At 45.2% G+C, this 8,256-nt stretch overlaps 1 pseudogene; it reads right to left on the bottom strand.

Moving 5' to 3' along the window:
• Window positions 1-1,139: 1,139 nt before the first annotated feature.
• LOC120993452 lies at window positions 1,140-2,175 on the bottom strand (annotated as a pseudogene).
• Window positions 2,176-8,256: the final 6,081 nt, after the last annotated feature.

The following is an 8,256-nucleotide window of genomic DNA, read 5'->3' as shown; positions in this document are numbered from 1 at the left end:
AGAATTTTTGCATTTCGTCTTTGTTTTGTACCCACTCCTGCTTTTGGCTACCAAATCACAAGGCAATTCTTTTTATTTTTTTTAACGGGGAAGAAAAAAACTTTATTTAACAAGCAGGACTTTAATTTAACACACATAAAATATAACACAGAAGGGGCTAAACCACAAGACTTAAAAGAGAAACTGGAAAAGAAAAGTGCTTCATCAACAAGAATAGATTAACGACCAATGTCGAGGTGACCACTGTAGAAAGGCGCAAGGGTCCATCATTGATGGAAGGTATGTGTCACTGAGGTTCCTGGCCTCGGTAGAGTAAGAGCCAGTTTTCATGTGTCAGCAGCAGTTGCTGTTTGACACCTAGCTATTTAGTATAGCTGTATAGCTGATTTAGGACGGCTCTTACTGGGAGTAGTCAAAGTGCTGGGTGGGTGAGTACTCCCCACGTTCCAGGCCGAGTCTTGACTGGCCTATAAAAAACCCAGCCGGCAGTGTCAGCTGGGTGTGATTACCTCTCTCTCTCTGACAGAGGAGCTCTGGCAATCGCTATATTGGGATCTGAGCCATGTGCTAGGCTGGAGGCCTGAGTTTGGGAGGTCTGCTTTGTCCTGAGCAACGCCGATTGGGTGTGAACTAACACCTAGGATAACAGTGTTGTGTTGCTGTATAAGCTGTCTAGGTGTGAACGAACACCAAAACTGTAAATGGACTGTCGTACTGTTTTGTTGCCATAAGTGTGAATGAAACACTGAAGTTTTGAGTTACAAACTGGTCTTTGCCTCTATACTGCGTCCGCTTGTCCTGTCTACCAGAGTGAATCCCCCACACCACGATGTTAATGCATATTCATCATGAAATGTATGGGTTTATGGCTGACAGTCCAGCAAACACGCTGACTCCAGCTCATTCCTACAGTGCAGGCTACACAATCACAGCTGGAAGGTAACTGGTCGGTACAGGCAACATCCGAAAATCTTCATAAAAAAGCCTTGGTATGTGCATGTCTCACATCCGCTGTAACAGAACGGTACGAAGTGGTATAACATGTAGTAAGCACTGCAGGGATCATGTCTAAGACATGTAACATGTCCGGAGGTCCCGAACATTGTGGACAAGGTCTGAGATGAGAGTCGTCCATGTGTTCAATACTGGATGTTATTGATGGCCAGCTCCGTGATGAATCCAAGCACATGGATTAGGTAGTCCTTACTGAGGAACTTTTCCTTCATAATGCGCTGATGCCACAGATGCTGTCTACTTGATGAGCTGGGTTGCTGAGAAGTGGATTCTAAAGTGTCTGAAGAACTGCGAGTAAAGACATTGGAATAAATTGTCCACTTCCTCCAACGTGACCTCGTCCTTTGATTTATGAATATCATTCCATAAAGTCTTGAAGTCCTCTGCGTGGATGGCATAAGAAATGTCCATGCGAGGTTCGACGAGCACAGAGAAAACAAGCTCTGTGACCGACACTGATCCAGACACATCATACCCGGTCCACATCGCTGCTAGCCACGTAAGGTCCTGAGAACTGATCACCAGCTTACCGAAACAACAGTCAAAGTTTCTTTGGAACCACGTCCCTACGATAGCCTTGAGCGCCTCTGAGCTATTATACAGGAAGAGCAGGAGGCAAGTAAATGTCTTTGGTAACACCTCCAATAGATCGTCCTCTGTGTATGTCCCGCAGAACCAACCTGTCCACACAATCCAGTCCTCTGTGCTTGCCTTGGTGAGTGGAGGCTTTGATGAAATGTGTATGAGCACAGCCAGTGGATCTCTGTCCTTTCCTTTGAGTCCAGGTAAACAGGAAAATGTGGCTTCTAGGTTCGGCTCTGAGCCCACTTCAATGGCAAGACACTTCTGCTTCTCGGCAGCTATGTGGGCGGACAGGTGCTTGGAATACTCTTTCAGTCTGGTGTATGAGAAATTATACATTGGTGTCACACTGTACAGAGTCCATTGTTTTTGAAAGAGCAAAGCAGCCTGTGCCGGATCAAGAGTTTCCTCCAAGGGGGTGCACTGCGGGATTTTTCTTTTAGAAAAGCTACACAATGCAGACCTTCAACCTGCAGAGCTCAAGCTTCCGGGAGGATACCTCGGGCTGTGAAAATGACTGCTCCTTCATGCCGATGACCTAATTCTGGGGGTTAACACCCCATCCGTTGGTGTTTGCATATCCTTGCGATAAATGATGTCCCCGTTCACTGACTGTAAACAGAGATCTTGACAGACAAATGTATCAAACTCTGCCACCATCTTTCTAGGCACTACGTCTCCAGTCCCCGGACCAGCCAGATTTACCAACATCTGTTCCAGGACATGAAGCAGTGGAATCACATCGTTCATCCCGTAATCAGGCGACTGACAAATAACGTGGCCTCCCTAAAGGGCCTGAGCAAACGGCATGTGTCACACATAAGCTGCCACTGGCTGACACTGGTTGGCTGTAACACGAAGTTACACAGGGGACTACTCCTGTCCGCTTGGATCATCAAGAAATCGTTGATGGCCTTTCTCTATTCGTATAGTCGGTTTAACATATGGTGGAATTCCAACGGGTGGAAACATTGCATATCAGCCTATTTTGGGGGATGCCGTTCTGCCACTGCAGGTCAAGGAGGATTTGCTTTGCGGTGTACGAGTGGCTGAAGTGCTTTCAAAGTTTGATGGCCATTTTTAGGATGTCTTGCAGATGTGTGGAAGACTTCAGAAACCGCTTGACAACCAGATTGTACATGTGTGCCATGCAGGGCGCATGGCTCAGCCCTCTTTGATGTATCAGCGACAACATGTTCTTTTCATTGTTGGTCACCATGGTTCCGATTTTGAGTTGTCGCGGAGAAAGCCAGGATTCGATTTCTTGCTAAAGGACATGGAGCAGTCCTCCCCTGTGTGACTCTGTTCGCCCAGGCAAACCAGGTGCAGAGCAGCGTGAGAGTGATGAGAGGGGTCGCACATGGCTTGCATACACTACATGCCTCCAACATAATTCTTGGATCTCTACATGAAAATAATGTATTTGGTGTAAATCGTGCGAGGGGCATAGTTGGAGACATTGACTTCACAAGAGATACAGAGCAGCGGAGTTTGCAATGAAATAAAAAGTTTCACCACTGCGTAATTCAGCCCATACCACAAAAGGAGGTGTACAATCACCCATACATTTTCCGAAAAAAAGCCACTGTCACATAAAGAATTTCACCACTAAGTAGTTTGGTCCATACCGCAAATGGAGGTGTACAATCACCCATACATTTTCCCAAAGAAAGCCTGTGTCACATAAAGAATTTCACCACTAAGTAGTTCGGTCTATACTGCAAAAGGAGGTGTACAGTCATCCATACATTTTCCCAAAGAAAACTTGTGTCACATAAAGAATTATACCACTAAGTAGTTCGGTCCATACCGCAAAATGAGCTGTACAGTCACCCATACATTTTCCTAAAGAAAGCCTGTGTCACACAAAGAATTTCACCACTAAGTAGTTTGGTCCATACAGCAAAAGGAGGTGTACAGTCACCCATACATTTTCCAAAAGAAAGCCTGTGTCACATAAAGAATTTCACCACTAAGTAGTTTGGTCAATATCGCAAAAGGAGATGTACAGTCACCCATACATTTTCCCAAAGAAAGCCAGTGTCACATAAAGAATTTCACCATTAAGTAGTTCGATCCATACCGCAAAAGGAGGTGTACAGTCATCCATACATTTCCAAAGAAAGCCTGTGTCACATAAAGAATTTCACCACTATGTAGTTCGGTCTATACAGCAAAAGGAGGTGCACAGTCACCCATACATTTTCCCAAAGAAAGTCTGTGTCACATAAAGTATTTCACCACTAAGTAGTTTGGTCCATACCGCAAAAGGAGGTGTACAGTCACCCATACATTTTCCTAAAGAAAGCCTGTGTCACATAAAGTATTTCACCACTAAGTAGTTTGGTCCATACCGCAGAAGGAGGTGTACAGTCACCCATAAATTTTCCCAAAGAAAGCCTGTGACCGAAGAGCTGAAAGCAGTGCAGCTCTTGGCTTCCAGGCACAACAGCCGCAGCACAGCATGGCAACGTCTCACCTGGCACATCGAATAGGTTCTGGGGAGCTGGGGGAGTGCAGCGGAAGAGGCGGTAGCAGTGGAAAAAGTCAGATGAGGAGGAGACGGAGGATGGAGTGGGAGGAGGAGAAGAAGAGGCAGGCCTGCGTGCTTGACAGCCGTCAGAAGGTTCACCCAGTGGTTAGTAAAAGTTATGTACCTTCCCTGCCCATGTTTGCTAGACCAGGTGTCTGTGGTCAGATGTATCTTGGCACTGTGTGCCAGAGATACATTCACTTGCCGCTGAACATGGCCATATAGCTCTGGGATGCCCTTCTGGGAGAAATATTTCCTTCCGGGGACCTTCCATTGCAGTGTGCCAATGGCCACAAATTTTCTAAAGGCCTCCGAGTCCACCAGTTTATATGCCAGTAGTTGGTGGGCTAGCAGTTCCGACAAGCCGGCCGTCAGCCGTTGGGCAAGAGGTTATCCGGCGTCATCAACTTTTTACGATCGAACATTTGGGCCACATAAGCCTGCCTTTTTCCAGATGAATGCGACGACGGCACGGTGGAAGGTGGAGTGAAGGACAAATGGGAGGAGAGAAGGAGAAGAGGCAGGAAGTAGAGAGCCGGGAGTGTGGCTTTGTGGGTTCTGACGGTGTTGCTCCCACTGCGTTCAGTTATGGGAGGCCAGGTGCCTTCTTAAGGCGGTCGTCCCTAGGTGAGTGTTGGGCTTACCACGACTTATGCGTTGACAGCACAGGCTGCAGATAGCAACACTATTGTCAGCAGCTGACACGTTAAAAAAAAGCCCACACTGCGGAGCCATGTGCCGGCATCCTAGGAGCACCAGATGTGACCGTGCATGGTGGATGGTTCGCTCCAGATACATTTGCAGTCTGCTTTTTGCCTCCTGTGCACTGCAAGTTCTGCCTGCTTCTCCGCCTTATCTGCTGCTCCATCTCCCCCTCTGAACTCCCCTCCTCTTCCTCTCTTGTGGGCAGGCACGTGACGTCCATCGACACATCACCATCGTCACCTTCACCACCACTGACAGAGATATCGAAGTAGGCAGAAACAGCAGGGACCACCCTCTTTGGGCTGATCTGGGTACTGTCGTCAGACCACTGGGTGGCGGCCATTGCTACCTTCTCTTCCTGATCCGATGCCAAGAATGGCTGCACATCGGTAAGGTCTGGGAATGGATGGGAAAATAATTCCTATGACTCAAGTGGAGGGGGTATGGTGGTGGGGGTGGTGGTGGTGATGTCTTTGGGGGGCACACACCGCAGAGAGTGAGGAGGGCTCTGATACAATGGATGCAGAGGGTGCATAAGAGGAAGGCTGAGTGAGCCAATCAACCAAGTCTGGTGCGCTCTTTGACGTAATTGCACGCACCTTCTCCAACTTCCCACTTAGGCTCCAGCCTGGTGCACCTGCCCGACCCCTACCACCACTGCGGAATGGCCTGCCTCTTCCTCTGCCTGTCATTTTCAAAATGACCCTGTGACAAAGTCCCTATAGAAGAGCAGTATTTGTGGAAGCAGTTATATAGAACACCTTAATGAGTATTTGCTGGAAGCAGGTATATCAAACCCCTTAATCAGTTTATTTTGGGGCAACAGGTATATCACACCAGTTGCAATTAGTTATTCCAATTGCATTTGTCCCTCTGTATAGCTGTGGTATCTCAGCAGAACCGCACACAAATGCTGCACAATACAAATGAACTATATAGAAATTATATTATAGGTATATCACACCCCTGCCTCAATCTTTTTTTTTTTTTTTTTTTTTTGGGGGGGGGGGGGGGGGGGAACTGGTATATCACACCAGTTGCAATTAGTTGCTCCAATAGTGTTTGTCCCTCTGTATAGCTCTAGTATCGCAGCAGAACCGCACACAACTGCCGCACAATATAAATGCACTATAATGTACTTTCTATGTTACAAAGTATATTATAGTATATCACACCCCTCGGTATGTCACACCTATCGATAGCACACCTATACCAGTCCTTAAAAGGACTTTTGTGGACCTATTAGCTAGCGTTTGGTGTCTCTAACAGTCTGTCCCTACTCCACACAGAAACCTCTCCTTACACTGGCAAAAGACTGAATGTAAAATGGCGGCCAGATCGGGTTTATTTATAAGGTAGGGGGTGTGTCCATGTGCTGAAAGGTCTCAATTGTCTGTCCTGTCCCACCTGATGAATGTGTAATGGGTCAAAGTTCTGCACAATGCAAAAGAATATGGCGCCGCCGGACATCGCCATATGTTCGCAAGTTCGCCGTGAAAAGACCGCTGGGCGAACCGCAAGGCCATCTCTATTTAGAACAGGTGATTGGTGGGGATGCTGAGTGCCAATCTGATATTGATGACCAAACAGGGGGATAAGCCATCAATATCTAAAAGCTGGACAACTTATTTGAAGGTGGTAGCACTGTATTCTGCTACAGTATGTAAATGAGAGAAGTAAAAAAATAAAAAGGTGAACGGAAGGATGAAGATTATGGGGGTCATTTATCAAACTGGTGTAAAGTAGAACTAGCTTATTTACCCAATGCAATCAGATTCCTCCATTCATTTTCCAAAGGAGCTGCCCAAAATGAAAGTTGGATTCTGGTTGCTATGGGCAACTAAGCCAGTTCTACTTTACACCAGTTTGATAAATGATCCCCTAAATGCCTAAAGCCATATGTGTTGCAAATCCAGTCCTACAGGTCACTTTACAAAGGACAATTAGAGACACACAGTGGTTAAACAAATCTTCAGGCAACTGAAAACAATAGAGGACCAGTATGTCCAGCAGGACTGCATACTGATGTAAAAATGTTGTCGCAATAAAACAGACTTTTTTTTTTATGGAACACTTCAGATATTTCTTGAGAAGAATGAGTTTGCCATTGAAAATAAGTAATATCATGGGAAATATTGAACCATAAATCTTAAAGGGGTTGTCCAGTTGTACAATTATTTAGAGAATGGCTGAGCAGGAATTTACTGCATGTCAAAAGGGACCAGGAAACAGCTAAAATCAAACATTTCCCCCTGTCAATCTGCACTTAATACCCCATAATGAGAAAGTGAAAACAGAATATTAGAAATTTTGCTAATTTAAGAAGGAAAATCTAAAATTTCACACAGACATATGTATTCAGACCCTTCGCTATGACACTTGACATTTCGCTCTAGGGCATCCCATTTCTCTTAATCTTTTAGATCTTAAAGATGTTAATCCTTGATATGTTTCTACATCTTGATTGGAGTCCATCTGTGGTAAATTCCTATGATTTGTTTCCTTAGTCTGATTAGCCTGTATTGTACTATTGTTTGTATCTCTGGTGTTCTGACTTTCAGATTCTCCCTGACCTCAGTCGTGACTGCCATATATTTCCTGAGGTGATCTCCTGACACTGAAGCCATCTGGTATTTGACTCTGCATTTGTAATTTGTCTTGGTATTGACCGTATCTCTCTGGTTTGGACTCTGTCCAGATTTAGACTTTTGCTTTTGGATTTTGATCCAGTCCTGGTTCTGACTTCTTTCTGTTTGACTTCTCTTATCCCTTTAGGTTAGATCCCTGTGCTTAGCTAAGAAGGGACTGTCATCCAGTTGTGGGCCATTGCTTATGATGGAGCTTGCAAGTGGTGCAGCTGAAGTTAAGGTCTTCACTGTCCTCTACCATTACATCAGGCTTGAAAAAGTTCCTGTCCACGGCTGAAACATTGTATGAAAACGGGCAAATATAACTTTCTTGCACATTGAATCTCTTCAGGAGTGCTGATAAATTTTCTTTTATATTGTGGATACCTAACAGGGATCAAGAATATCAGCACCTGTATCTTCTGATACCGCATAAGTGACCAGGAACGAAGCAACGGGGAGTAGAGGAGTATGGGGATTTCAACGGGTAGAACATGGTGCAGTGGTCTGTTAAAAATGTCTACAAAGCTGTGTGATACTGTTATGTCTCTGTTCATGAAGGTACCTGTGCCTGTGTTATCAGGAGCATCACACATATCTTGCTATAATGAAATGATAATGAGAAAAACTTCTATAAACCATCATTTATCCACTTATATGTAATGGGGGTGTTCATGAATTTCATAGAATCCCATAGCCAAACTTAGTATTTGATATTTTGAACTTTGCCAGTATTCCCCTCACTGTGCAGCATTCAGTGCTGCCCATAATTATTCATACCCCTGGCAAATTTTG

The sequence above is a fragment of the Bufo bufo genome, chromosome 3 (genome assembly GCF_905171765.1).
Source record: "Bufo bufo chromosome 3, aBufBuf1.1, whole genome shotgun sequence".
NCBI classification, from domain to species: Eukaryota; Metazoa; Chordata; class Amphibia; order Anura; family Bufonidae; genus Bufo; species Bufo bufo.
Note: the sequence above shows the minus strand (reverse complement) of the source record. Positions and strands in the feature narration are given on the sequence as shown.